This window comes from Notolepis coatsorum, assembly GCF_963971535.1.
Source record: "Notolepis coatsorum genome assembly, chromosome: 18".
Lineage (NCBI taxonomy): Eukaryota > Metazoa > Chordata > Actinopteri > Aulopiformes > Paralepididae > Notolepis > Notolepis coatsorum.
This window is the reverse complement of record NC_140182.1, coordinates 45,464,653-45,480,113: the sequence shown is the minus strand read 5'-3', so window position 1 is coordinate 45,480,113 and position 15,461 is coordinate 45,464,653. Positions and strand designations below refer to the sequence as shown.

Genomic DNA, 15,461 nt, shown 5'->3' with positions numbered 1-15,461 from the left:
CTCCTTGTTGCTGACACTACACAGCAGTGTTTTGAACTCTCTGGCAGAGGGGAAGGGGTCGCCCAGCTTCATGTAGGTGTTGGGGACATGTACCTTACCTTGTACCCGCAGATCTCGCTCATCATCTTTAGTTGAGTATGCTGCGTCATACGGGTCATTTACACAGAAAATACGGTCAGCATCACCATGGCGGGCAAGGATGATGGATGATACCTTGTGGACATAGTCCAACCACTTGTATGGGGTGCCATCTTGTGTCTGCCAATCTTCTGCTGATGGGGTTGCCATCCTCCAGATCATGCCCATGTCGACAAGAGCGGTGTAGGGTTCTTGCAGATCTACAGATTGGAGAGAGAGCTTCTGAATGAGCTTGCTCTTCTGTGTCTTCCTATATGTACCATTGGAGTTGAATACGGCCACACATTCCTCGACAACACGATGTTCCAGCAACTCTGAGAGATTCACAAGTTGACTGACCTCAACCAGGTCGATCACTGCCTTGAGAGCACTCCGCTCCATCTCAGCAGCTCTTGCTTTGAGTTCCTCCCCGGGCTTCTCCATGCAGGGCTGCTTGGCAAATGTCAAGCGTTTGCTCAGAGGGACAGGTGCATGGAGGGAGGTGCATGGAGGGAGGTTTTCTTACTGAACACTCGGTCTTGCAAGAAGCTGGTCAACTTCTCCTCTCCCACAGCATAGGCTGAGTTGAAGTCCGCAATGAGTTCATCAGAGGCAGGCATGGCTGACTGTAGGGTGCGGAGGGTGGGTGAGGCTGGATCAAATGGCAAGGAATCAAACTCATGCATGCATGCGACCAGGTCCTGCACGCGCTGCTCATCTTCTCTCATCCTTTTCGGACCACATTCTATGTGCTTCCTCTTGGCTTTTTTGTGTGTGGCCACGGCATTGTGAGCCACCCGGATCTTGGCCAAATTGTTCACATTTCTGGAGTGCACCAGCAGCTGCTTCTCATTCTGGAGGATGGAGAGCCAGCCAGACTTCATTTTGCTGCCCTTGTTCATTGTACACTCGATCCACATGTCCCAGGCCATGTTGGAGTAGGGGTTGCCTGTGATGGACTGAGTGAAGTCAGTACGAAGGAAGGCGACCTGATCAGCAGGGAGAGCTGTCAGCATTGCCCAGAAGTCAGGCAGCCACCTTCCATACCTATTGTTGTCGTACACTACCATCCATGGCAGCATGGCACGCAGAGAGCTGACATACTCATCCAAGTTGCAGATATGTACTGCATGCACATTCTGCATGAGTGCATCCGTCATAGACAGGAAGTCCCTCCAGTAGTCCGCCATGTCACTGGCCTCCACCTGGGTGAATACATTGGTGATGAGGCTCTCGAGGTCAGTATCATCCTCCAGTGCCGCATGTGCAGCTGCACAGGGTTCTTGGGAGAGACTCATATCTCTCAGAATCTCAAGGTTCTCCCTTGTCTCATCAGCCAGGTTGGGCATGAGCCTCCCCTTTACCAGCTGACTCATGAGTGCCTCATAGATGAGCCTCAAGCAACGCAGCCCCCTCTTGTAATGCTTGCCTTTCAGTGCACGGTCGACGGAGCCCTCTGCAATAACTCCTCCTGCCACAAGTACATCTCCTAGCTCACTCCCCTTGTAGCGCTTGTAGATAGCGCTCATCACACACTGTGTATGGAAGGGACCAAGAAAGGGTACAATGTCATGGTACTTGTTTGGGTTCTCGGCCTTGAGCAGAGTGATGAGGACGTACACAGGATGATCTCCCACTAAGAAGGCGAAGGGCATGTGCTTAGTTGCGATGATGGTAGACAGCTTCTCCATGATGTCATTCACAACTGACTTGTTGGGCGGTTTATTGTAAGATGTATGAAAATAAGCCTTGCTCTTCCTCTGCTCCATATTCAAGCCAGCGTGAAACCCATTGTATGAAGGGATAGTGCACGCATGCGCGCACGTACGCACACACACATGTGCACACGCACGTATGCGCACACACACACACACACACACACTCGCAGTCTATTGAAGAAGAAGGCCTGGATGAGCGAGGTCAACAGGAGTTCTTCATGTCAAGGAATGTCGAGATGGCGTGGTCCATGATACCTTTTGAAACAGAAGGCTGAGCACAAGCTCAGAACATCATCAAAATAACTCCTGAAAGAAACAGCTTTCGAACACAACACAAGGGTTAACAAACCCCAAACACAGGGCTACAATGACTATATTAGCTAACTAGTTGTTGTTGCTAGCTAGCTAGCTATTGGGAAAGTTGTTAGTCTGAAGCCCTGCCCAAACACCAAATCTTACTTTCCCATTCAAAAGTTACATTTTCGCTCTGCTGTCTCTTTCTACATTTTTGCTCTACTGGATGGTGGCCATCTTGGATTTCTGGGTTAAATTGATGTCATAGAGTCAAACTAATGTCAGAATTGGAATCGTCATGGTTGATTTACACAAAAAAGTGTATTCATACATGATTCTAGGTGCTCTGGATCAAAAGTAAATTTTTCAAGATGGCGTCAGCAGATATTTTCGATTTGGCCATCTGACAAAAAATGCCGGGATTTTTCGGAGGGACACGGGGGCTAAATATTTGATAAAGGGTCCATAGAAGTCAAATCAATCATCAAAACATCTTAGCCAGAGAATGGTCACAGAATGTTGGTTCTTGACCCAACTAGAATGAACTGTCACGAGGCTCTAGCCATGCGATCAACACGCCCCTCTAGCCAATCAGAGTCATGTATTCACCCCAGGCTGTGGTACAATGGTTTCGAAACACTGCAAACCTTCCACACACTCTCATGAAGTGCAGTATTATGTAACCTGGGTCTGATAAGGACAGAATAGACAAATGTATTCCTATATGTATACCTTCTGGCAAAGCAGGTGGCTATATGTCTAAATCAAATCTACCCAAAGTGGGGTCCATAGGCCAATGTTAGCCCTCCTCAGGATCCAAGAAGATACATAGATTTGGCCAGAGTCTCAAAGGATGATGTATCGCTCGAGGGCATGGCTGCCATCTCAGGTCTGAGGCAGAGTAACTTATCATTGCCGAGGAACACAGAGTTCCCTCTTGGTTGACTCGCTTGAAATAACTCAAGTCTACAGAACGGCGCCTCCAGTCAGACCTTGTTCTGTGTTTAGCATTTATTTAACAGAGGACAGTACTAATATTATCCTTTATTTAACAGAGGACAGTACTAATATAATCCTTTATTTAACAGAGGACAGTACTAATATAATCCTTAAAGTATTCAGGTGCCTGTCGGGTCTTTAGGCAAGGTAACATTTCACTAGTCAACATGGAAATGTTTATTTCTATTTAATTTTTTAGATCTCTTGCTAGGTATTTAATTGTGTAATGATCGAATGTATAATCGAATCGGGGTTCCATTATCTGCTTCTCACCGACTGACGTGAAGTGGAATGAAAAACTAAATGACATACTGACAAAAAACAATCTTCTGTACCGGCATGAAGGGTAAAGGGAGACGGTTATTCCATTCTGTATGAAGTACCTGCACAGGTAATTGAAGAGGGATTAGCAATATGCATTATAACCGATTAATCGCCTCTCTTTACTGTTAACGCTGTATACCTGCTCTGCAAACATGCTTATCACTCACACACGTATGTGTTCACCCACTATCTCACACGCACACACGCACACACACACACACACACACACACACACACACACACACACACACACACACACACACACACACACACACACACACACACACAGAGCACCCTCACTCTCACACAAATATACACAGACATGCACGGAAGTACATGGGCATGCACGGTGCACACACACACACATTAGCATTATACTGCTTTATACAGAAGAGAGGGATATCAAACATCCCACAGCGGACATCAAACGGTTACTTATCTGTCTAGTATTACATTATTCCTTCCTTATTTCTTGTTCTTATTCCCTCTATTCATGTAGATGGTATTTTGTACATTTATTCCCCATTTTGTCTCGTACCTTTTCTCCATCTCTTTAGATTAGCTCAGAGTCGGCTACTGCCTCACTTCAAATCACTGTGTGTGTGTGTGTGTGTGTGTGTGTGTGTGTGTGTGTGTGTGTGTGTGTGTGTGTATGTGTGTGTGTGTGTGTGTGTGTGTGTGTGTGTGTGTGTGTGTGTGTGTGTGTGTGTGTGTGTGTGCGTGTGCGTGTGCCTGTGCATGTGTCCACTGGGATGGATATGGCTCTGAATACCTGATGAATTGTTTTATGTCAGAGATGAATAATGTACGTTGGTTTCCTTTCCAGCCAGTTTATCTGACAAGGGAGGGTGGCCTGGAGGGAGAGAGAGGGAGAGGGAGAGAGAGAGAGAGAGAGAGAGAGAGAGAGAGAGAGAGAGAGAGAGAGAGAGAGAGAGAGAGGGGGGGGGGTAAAGTAAAGTGATAGGGTACAATGGCAGTGATAGGGTACAGAGGTAGTGTACAGTCATAGGGTACAGTATGCAATATGTTTTTATTAATTTAATCTATAATCAAATATTTTAAATTGTATGTGTGGCCTATATACCTTGAAAACAAAATGATATTGTGCATGCATGTGTGTGTGAGTGTGAGTGTGAGACAAAGAGAAGAGAGAGAGAGAGAGAGAGAGAGAGAGAGAGAGAGAGAGAGAGAGTGAGAGAGAGAGAGAGAGAGAGAGAGAGAGAGAGAGAGAGAGAGAGAGAGAGAGAGAGAGAGGGGTGGAGGTACAGAGGGGAGATATAGGATGGGAGGTAGAGAGAGAGAAGGGGAGGTAGAGAGAGAGATGGGGTACAGAGAGTGTTGTGAAGGGCCAGATTAAACCGAATATATATATTTATTTATATATATATATTTAATTGTATTTGTATATTCTCTAATATTCCCTGATATCCCTTGTATATTCCTTGTACAATATGCATTGAATATCCATTCTAGCCTACTGAACATCCCATAATAGTCTCCATTCTACTATTGGTCGAGACCTTGGTGCCAGGCTGCCATACCCCCCAGACCCAGTTCAAACGTACCGCTCAACATGTACGAACAAGTCCTAGTTCCGCGTAGGAATCTGGCTACCGCACCACTAATGGGACTATTTGTTCATAGTGCGTATATATACTGCGCTACTAAAGTAGGACTTCCTTTTCAGTCCAGTTTCTTACCCTCCAATAGAGTGACAGACGTAAAGCCTCCCCGCGACGCCACGTGTGGGAGTAAGGCCAAGTTCGGCCTACCATCGGTATTGAGACATCGTGTATATTAATATTTGAATAGTCATATTTGGCACTATATCGTCGAGTTGGACGTAGTCTATTAAGCTAATAATAGTCTGTTAATATATAGTGCTTCGTGCGGTGAGAATACTACCGTAGTCAGCACCCCATCGTTTCGGGCAGAAAACTGGCTGCTTATCCAGGATGATCGACCCCATGTGAGATTGCACCCGAGGAGCCCCAGAGCCGACGAGCGAGTGGACCTGTATACCGGATTATTCTACCGACGACAGCCCGCCTTCCCAGGCACGGATTATGCTTTGTATACGTTGATTATTCCATGGATAAAGACCCCCGACACTGCCGTGTGTTGGAACCCCCCCCCCCTGGAGAGGACGCAAGGTGAGGAGGCGCTCTGCAAGACGAGGCCGCTTCACGTCTCTCCTCCGTGGACCGGAGGACGCCGGCCCACAAAGAGTCCATCTGCTTTCATCTGCGGTCCAAGGATCGCCGGCGCATTGAACGGCACTACAGTGGGTTCACCTGGGATACCCTTGGCCGGATGAGGCAGCCGGACTCTACCCCCCCCCCTTCCTACTCCTGTCAGCTTACAAGCGACCGGATTAACCCCCCCTAGTGTATCCAGTCTATAATCATTAAAGTATCATTGCTGTTATTCCTTAACTATTCCAGGTCGTATATGTACCACCTGCGCCTTCAGAGATTGGACATTCTCTATTGATATACCGACGAATACTCTTGCCATAAAAGTGCATACTAATTCCCATTCATAAATGTGATTGATTTGATTAAGTGCTTGCTCTACACACCATCGCTGTGTAGAAATAAAGACCTATTTCTAATTCGTACATTTGTGTTGGATCCGTTTCATCTACGTGACAGTGTTCATCATAATATATTTATGCCGAGTACTGGGTGGCCGAATATTAAGTACAAAGGTAGTGGTAGTAAGTATCATATCTAGTAATACAGTCAGGGAATTGTACCCCTCAGTTACAATTGGTCCTTCGAGCCGGAGGGTAATTAGTGTAATATTAATATAGTGTTATTAATATTGAAATGGCCTATGATGAACACTCCACGAAACGATCCTCCTAACCAACGCCCGCAGCGCGAACGACGGCTCCCTCAGTACTTAGAGGCTTACGCTGTCAGTCAACAACCTAGTCTTCTACTAACATTAAACGCGGTAAAACTAGAAAGTAAAAGTATGTCTAACCCCAACGCCCAGACTACCCCGACCATAGAGGCCCCTACGGGTTCTAATGTAACTGACCAAGTTCACGGTGGGGACCAGTGGGAACCAGACATGACTTCACACCCCGCCAGTACTGAAGAAGTAGTCCCCGATGAGTCCCGGGAGGAATACAACGCTACCGAGAGAGAACTCGGCACGGAAGAAGACGGGGAGAGCACCGTGGAGATAGAGCTCCAAGGCTCCGCAAGGAGTACCCCGAGGGAAGGCTCCCCTATACAACCGCCTTCTCCCAGCGAGGCAGAGAGGACCCTACAGCAGGCCTTCCTCATCAGCCTGAACGCCGCTGCTGAACGCGACCGACTGCAGATCCAGCAGCGGAGCGAAGAAGAGCATATACGTCTAGAAATAAGACGCATTCAGAGGGAAGAGAATGTGGCCCGAGACCGAGCAGACAGCCAGCGAGCAGCTGCTGGTGCTCTACGGGACGCAGAGCGCGACAGACAGCAAGCGCAACTAATAGAACAGCTGATCAGACGGACAACACCCTCTCCCTCCGCCAGAGGCTCCAGGAACTCGTCTAGACACACCTCCAGGGCGGCATCCCCTAGCCGAGTAAACAACCCTGAACTTGACCAACAGACGAGGTCTATACCCCCCACAGACCACCTCCCCCCACCGGTCCAAGCGAGACCTAGCAACCGGGAAGGAGCAGCATATCCTGTGGAGAGGCTAAACCAGAGACTACAAGCACTGGATGACCTAACTGAAGACGAAGAGGAAGAGGAGGAGAACCACGCCCGACGACAGCACAGTACTCTACCGGACCAGGAGGTCCGGTACAGCCCAGGCTATACTCCCGCGGAGCTGCGCTACAGACCCCCGACTCTATACACGGGTGAGCACGACGCACGACCTGCACCGAGGAACAGCACCTGGACAAGCGGGCCATGGTACACTGCCGGTACCAGCCCATACCAAGGAGCGGGAGGAGACTCGCCTAGGAGGCCTCTCCCCCAACGCTCGCCGATGTATCCACAGTCAGCGTCATACATTGGCACGCCTATGGTACCCGACTTCACCCAAGAGAACCGGGCCCAGTATACAGAACTGCGCATGTGTCTGGAGACCATGTTGGTGGATGTATTGGATGAACGCCATAAATACGCCATCCTACTGAAGCACTTAAAGGTACCCCGCGCACATAATATAGCGCTCGCCTACGCGACTTCCACCACCCCATACACAGCAGCGCTGGTAGCATTGGACCAGAGGTATGGGCGCATATGGGATTACGTGATCCAGGAGATCCGACACATCGACCGCTTACCCCCAGCAATAGACAATCGAGCACTGGACGACCTGTCCATCAGAGTGCAGTCCCTGGTAGGGATGTTGGGAGCGCAGAGAGAGAAGGGGAGGCATGAACTTTACGCCAACTCAAATGTGGAAAGGATCTTGGAGAAGCTGCCGCCCGCTCGACAGGAGCGTTTTAGGCGGCAGAGAGACCACCGAGACCCGAATGGCCCCGAACCGAACCTCCTCGATCTAGCAGACTTCCTGGCGAGAGAAGTCAGCAGCCTACGGCTAGATACATTCGGACGGAGCACCCCTGGCTCCAGAGAAGGAACCAGACGACTAAATGATGGAAGAAGATCGGTGACTGTGATGCACCAATCGGAGTCAGTACCGAGCAGCAGGAGCCACAGTACCCCCTCCAGAACGGAGAAGTGGAAGATAGTGTGCCCCTACTGTGAGAAAGAACACTGGCTAGCGCAATGTGACTCCTTCCCCAAGCTGAACGCGGAGGAAGCAAGTCAATGGATAAAGTCCAACAAGCGCTGTTTTTGTTGTGCGCCCTCACACATGGCAGCCGAATGCCGCTTAAAGAAAAGGTGCACCAAGTGCGATGGAGCCCATCTGGACATACTTCACGACAGTAACAGACGGCGCCCTTCACCCGCACCATCCAGCAGCAAAGCGAGCGTCATGTACATCGATCCCGCCAGCAGCAGTGGAGCCCGAGTACTCCTAAAAATAGTGCGTGTGACACTAAGCTACCAGAATAAAGTCCTGGACACTTACGCCGTCCTCGATGACGGGTCAGAGAAGACCCTTCTGCTCGCCTCCGCTGCGGCCCAGCTAGGGCTGCGGGGAAGCGAAACCCAAATGACAATTCGGACAATAAGACGAGATTTGAAGACGATAAAGGGCGAGAATGTCTCATTCTCTATCGCAGCAAGCGGCCAGCCTGAGCGACGGTACCAGATTACAGACGCTTTCACCAGCCAAGAAATAGGACTGTTGCGGTACACATACCCCGTCGCCAAGCTGATGGAGAAATATGCACATCTGCGCAAGTTACCGATCCCGCTCATAGACAATGCTATGCCGACCCTGTTGATAGGCTCCGACCATGCAGACCTCATTGTCCCGATAGACCGGGTTCATACCGGACCCCGAGGCTGTCCTGCAGCAGTCGAGACCCGTTTGGGATGGACTCTCCAAGGCCCGCTCGCCAAATCTCTCAACCGAAGTACAGCCACTAGATGTCTCCACTCCCGAGTCACAGAGGGAGAAACCGCACTCCTGCAACACGTAGAGCGGTTATGGACCTTGGAACAAATGCCCTTTAAGAACGGAAGGAAAGACATTCGCTCTAAAGATGACATTTACGCCATTCACCTCCTCGAGACAGGGACCAAGAGAGTCCCGGTCAACGGCGTGTTGAGATACGCCACGCCACTCCTGCGGCGAGAAGGAATGCCTACTTTCCACGCCAAGACAGACGCCACAGAACGGTACCTGCTGAACACGGAGCGGCGCTTAGCCAAGAACCCCGCCCAAGAGAGTGTATACCGCGCTGAGATTGAGAAGCTCATCACAGCGGGACACGTCACAAAGATGGACATTAAAGAGGCTGACCAGACCACTGAATCGTGGTACGTGCCTCACCACAAGGTCCATCACAACGGTAAAGACCGCATAGTATTTAACTGCAGCTACCAGATCGGATCCCAAAATCTGAATAAAGAGTTACTGCCCGGTCCCACACTCGGCCCCTCCCTACTCGGCGTTCTACTCCGCTTCCGCCAGGAAAAGGTGGCCATCAGCGGGGACATTAAAGGAATGTTCCTGCAGGTGAGATTAGTAGAGGAGGACAAGCCCCTGTTACGGTTCCTATGGAGAGAGAAGCCAGGAGATGAGCACCCAGCCATCTACCAATGGGAAGTCCTCCCCTTCGGAACGACGTGCAGCCCCTGCTGTGCTACATTTGCACTACAGAAACATGTAGCAGAGGACCCAGCAGCGGACGAAGAGGTCCGACACAGCGTAACGAACAGCTTCTACGTAGACAACTGTCTACAAAGCCTTTCAACCCAGGAAGAAGCCGAGGCTCTCCTGATTAAACTCCGCGCCTCATTGATCAAAGGCGGCTTTGATCTCAGGCAGTGGGCCAGCAGCGATCCGCAAGTACTGCGCAGCCTCTCCTCCGAGGACAAGGCAGCCAGCAGCGAGACCTGGATGGCTACAATCCCGGGAGAAGCCCAGGAGATGACCCTGGGATTGGTGTGGCGATTCAAAACAGATTCGCTTCACTACAGACACAAGCCCCTGACTACGGAGCAGGGAAGGCCGGCGGCGGCGCCGACCACCAGACGGAGTGTGTACACAACACTCGCCCGACAATATGACCCGCTAGGATGTATTCTACCGTACACCACCAGGGCAAAAATGATTGTACGAGCATTGTGGGACAAGGACCAGGGCTGGGACGACCCCATTCCCGCACACCTTGCATCCACCTGGAGAGAGTGGGAGATGGAGCTCCGCTCACTCCCAGGCGTTAATATGCGCCGAAGCTACTTCCCACCCACGGTGAGGCCAGAGACATGTAAAATGGACTTACACGTCTTCAGTGACGCCTCAGAGGTCGCATACGGATCAGTAGCCTACTTGCGGGCCCAAGAAAAGGGGGGAGAGATCTACACAGCATTTGTCTTCGCCCGCTCGAGAATAGCCCCACGCAAGCAACAATCTATCCCACGCCTAGAGCTCTGCGCAGCCCTAGCCGGAGCGCACCTAGCCACGCTCATCCAACGTGAGCTCACCATACCGGTGTCTAGAACAATCCTGTGGTCAGATTCCACGACAGTACTCGCCTGGATCAAATCGGACTCATGCAAGTACAAAGTCTTCGTGGGAGTCAGAGTCACCGAGATTCAAGACTTAACCGAAGAGTTAACCGGAGAAACAGAGTGGCGCTACGTTGATACAAAACAGAACCCAGCTGACGTCATCACCCGGGGGATGCCCCTGGATGACCTCGCCCGTCGCAATGTCTACAGTGACGGCCCAGCATTCCTAAAGCTCCCGGAAGGAGAGTGGCCCACGCCTATCCCGAGGGAAGCCAGTCAGGAGGAGGCTGAGAATAAGAAGCCTGTGTTCTGTGGATTGAGCACTGTTATCTACCCAGTTACCCCCAACACACTCCTGATGGGGCGGCTAGATCCTGCATTACCCCAGACAATGTACCGGCCTGAAGAAGCGAACGGCCGACGAATGTGGAGGTACAGTCAAGTGTTAGCCGACAAGTTTTGGAGCAGTTTCCTACTGCACTACCTACCGTCTCTGCAGACCCGCCAGAAGTGGGTAAAGGAGAGAGACAATTTGACAGAAGGAACAGTCGTCATGATTATTGATCAATCACTGCCCAGAGCTATGTGGCCGGCCGGCCGCGTAAGCAAAGTGATCACCGGTGCCGACGGCAAGGTCCGAGCAGCTGAAGTGCTTGTCCAGGGTCGCACTTACACCCGTCCCGTGGCGAGGCTCATAGAACTGCCCCGACTCCCAGACACAATCGATGATGACCATGACCCTATAACCCTATGACTTTGTGAAGTTGACTGACCCCTACAGCAAACCCTTATGTGTAAATAGACAACGCGATTAATCTGTCTCTGCTTAACTGATTAGGTCTGGGACCAATCAGGGGGTGGCTGTTGTGAAGGGCCAGATTAAACCGAATATATATATTTATTTATATATATATATTTAATTGTATTTGTATATTCTCTAATATTCCCTGATATCCCTTGTATATTCCTTGTACAATATGCATTGAATATCCATTCTAGCCTACTGAACATCCCATAATAGTCTCCATTCTACTATTGGTCGAGACCTTGGTGCCAGGCTGCCATACCCCCCAGACCCAGTTCAAACGTACCGCTCAACATGTACGAACAAGTCCTAGTTCCGCGTAGGAATCTGGCTACCGCACCACTAATGGGACTATTTGTTCATAGTGCGTATATATACTGCGCTACTAAAGTAGGACTTCCTTTTCAGTCCAGTTTCTTACCCTCCAATAGAGTGACAGACGTAAAGCCTCCCCGCGACGCCACGTGTGGGAGTAAGGCCAAGTTCGGCCTACCATCGGTATTGAGACATCGTGTATATTAATATTTGAATAGTCATATTTGGCACTATATCGTCGAGTTGGACGTAGTCTATTAAGCTAATAATAGTCTGTTAATATATAGTGCTTCGTGCGGTGAGAATACTACCGTAGTCAGCACCCCATCGTTTCGGGCAGAAAACTGGCTGCTTATCCAGGATGATCGACCCCATGTGAGATTGCACCCGAGGAGCCCCAGAGCCGACGAGCGAGTGGACCTGTATACCGGATTATTCTACCGACGACAGCCCGCCTTCCCAGGCACGGATTATGCTTTGTATACGTTGATTATTCCATGGATAAAGACCCCCGACACTGCCGTGTGTTGGAACCCCCCCCCCTGGAGAGGACGCAAGGTGAGGAGGCGCTCTGCAAGACGAGGCCGCTTCACGTCTCTCCTCCGTGGACCGGAGGACGCCGGCCCACAAAGAGTCCATCTGCTTTCATCTGCGGTCCAAGGATCGCCGGCGCATTGAACGGCACTACAGTGGGTTCACCTGGGATACCCTTGGCCGGATGAGGCAGCCGGACTCTACCCCCCCCCCCTTCCTACTCCTGTCGGCTTACAAGCGACCGGATTAACCCCCCCTAGTGTATCCAGTCTATAATCATTAAAGTATCATTGCTGTTATTCCTTAACTATTCCAGGTCGTATATGTACCACCTGCGCCTTCAGAGATTGGACATTCTCTATTGATATACCGACGAATACTCTTGCCATAAAAGTGCATACTAATTCCCATTCATAAATGTGATTGATTTGATTAAGTGCTTGCTCTACACACCATCGCTGTGTAGAAATAAAGACCTATTTCTAATTCGTACATTTGTGTTGGATCCGTTTCATCTACGTGACAGTGTTCATCATAATATATTTATGCCGAGTACTGGGTGGCCGAATATTAAGTACAAAGGTAGTGGTAGTAAGTATCATATCTAGTAATACAGTCAGGGAATTGTACCCCTCAGTTACAGAGAGAGACAGATGGGGAGGGAGAGACGGAGAAGGGGAGATAGAGAAGGGGAGGTAGAGATAGTTAGAGAGAGAGAGGGAGGAGGTACAGAGAGAGAGAGAGGTGAGAAGGTAGAGAGAGAGAGAAGGGGAGGTAAGGAGAGATAGAGAGAGAGAGAAGGGGTAGAGATAGAGGAGGGGAGGTAGAGAGCGATAGTCTTACGTCTCCATTTAATCAATGAGTGAGAGCTGTAAGTTGACACTCAACCTGAATATATATATATGTATGTGTTTCCTTTCAAGCTATTGATTGAGGGGCTGACTCCAGGCTAATACCTGGGTGTGGATAACAGTATTAGTTCAGAGAGACGTCTGAACACGAGGGAGGGGCAGCTGCTGCTCAGATCCAACAGGTAATAGAAACCTGGCCTGGTGTTGCCCTCGCAAAGGGAGATTGGTTTGTGCTCAGATCAATGAAGTCTGTAAATTAGACCTTTGAGGCTGTTCGCCAAAGCAACCTTCATGTGCAGTTTGCGTGTGTGTGTGTGTGTGCACGTGTGTGTGTGTGTGTGTGCACGTGTGTGTGCACGTGTGCACACGTGTGTATGGATTTGAATGAATGCTTGTACGTCTATGTATCTCTGATGTGTGCACAGAATAACACGCTGATATGGGTGCGTGTGTGTGTGTGTCTGTGTGTGTGTGCTGTACCTATGCTTATGTGAGTACATTCCTGCACAATTGTGTATGTAACACACATACTCCTGAGGTGAATTACAGGGATATAGAACCTGTAACAAGGAACAAGCAGCTGAAAGTCTTCATACCAGGAATAGAGAGAGGAGAAGTCCCTGCCTGCTGGATCACCATGGGACCCTATTTCAGAAAGTATAATTATGTACAGTAATCAAGACAAATCAAACGGGAGACAAATCAAATTTTTTTAACTGTGCCATGAATTACACATACTGTATGATGTCGATAATGTTAGCTAACGTTAGCTAACTTGCGAGTCAATCGAATTTCTTGATTCGATTGAATTATCTTTTATCTTTTATCTTTTTAAATGGACAAATGTCATTATGTCAAATATATATTTGTCGATCTCCATCGACTACTTTACATATTTCTGCTGAAATAGGATCCCATGGTGATTAGGGTTAGGGACTTGGCCTCTCTATAGATGTGTGTAAGAGAAGGGAAGGGACTTGTGAGGATTCGCCTGTCCCTGGACCTTTTTTCCCTGTCTACTCTCTTCACCAGCCCCCACCCTTGGACATTCTTGTTCCTCTACCTTCACGCACCTGTTGGGAGTTTGCAATCAGGTCTGGAGAGTACTTAGGTTGCAGACTCCCCTCCAGTCCTTGTCGGGTCGTTCTGTGTTCTGGACTCTGTGTTCGTTCTGTATTCTGTACATCACCATCACCTGCCGCGTCTCCGGCGTGAGACGACGTGCCAGCCATCACCACCTGTCGCCTTTTGCCTGGAGTGGGACACCGCCTTCGCTCTCTAATTCTCTACGGGAGGTTCCAGTGTTCCCACTCCAGATGTCAAGCCGGCTCGCCATCGCTCCCGATTCCACGGGAGGAAGGCGTCTCTTCGTGATCCTCGTTCCTGGGGTGAGGCTCGCCGTCGCTCCCTATTATTCCACGGGAGGATGGCGTGTGCTCATCCCGTTCCCCTCGGACCCCGGCTCGTCGTCGCTCCCTATTATTCCACGGGAGGATGGCGTGTGCTCATCCCGTTCCCCCTCGGACCCAGGCTCGCCGTCGCTCCCTAGTATTCCACGGGAGGATGGCGTGTACCCATCCCGTTTCCCCTTGGACCCAGGCTCGCCGTCGCTCCCTAGTATTCCACGGGAGGATGGCGTGTGCCCATCCCGTTTCCCCTCGGACCCCCTTTGTTCCGCGCTGCCCGTCTGCAGCATCCGAGGAGGAGGAGGAGGATTCCTTCCTGAGCAGCAGAGCCCTACTCGGTGTAGGGACGGGAGGAGGATCTCCGTGCCCGGCCTCCGCTGTCGGGTCCCTGTCCCCGTGCCAGGCCTCCGCCGTCGGGCCCCTGTCCCCGTGCCAGGCCTCCGCCGTCGGGCTCCTGTCCCGGTGCCCAGCCTCCGCCGTCGTAACCCTGTCCTCATCCCTGTAAGCGGTCCTGGCCCTGACACTTAGCCCTGACACTTGCCCTGGTCCTGGCCCTGACACTTAGCCCTGGCCCTTGCTCTGGTCCTGGCCCTGACACTTAGCCCTGACACTTAGCCCTGGTCCTGGCCCTGACACTTAGCCCTGGCCCTTAGCTCTGGTCCTGGCCCTGACACTTAGCCCTGGCCCTTAGCTCTGGTCCTGGCCCTGACACTTAGCCCTGGCCCTTAGCCCTGGCCCTTAGCCCTGGTCCCTTAGCCTGTTCGCCTGTTAAAGGCACAGTGCCGCAGTTTCATATTTCATGGACTCTTGTGTTTTTTGTGTTCTCCCTTAAAGGGACTGTGCCGCTTTTTGTTATTTAATAAATATTGCCCTGTTTTGGCTTACTCTAATACCTGTCTTGTGTTGTGCGATTGGGGTCGGTTTCAAACCATAACAGGACTTGGCCTCTCTATAGATGTGTGTAAGAGAAGGGAAGGGACTTGGCCTCTCTA

General features: G+C 50.3%; 1 protein-coding gene across 1 annotated transcript in view; it reads left to right on the top strand.

The window, feature by feature from the left end:
• Window positions 1–15,461, top strand: part of galnt18a (UDP-N-acetyl-alpha-D-galactosamine:polypeptide N-acetylgalactosaminyltransferase 18a) — a 255,800-nt gene that overhangs the window by 182,318 nt on the left and 58,021 nt on the right. The window lies entirely within an intron of this gene.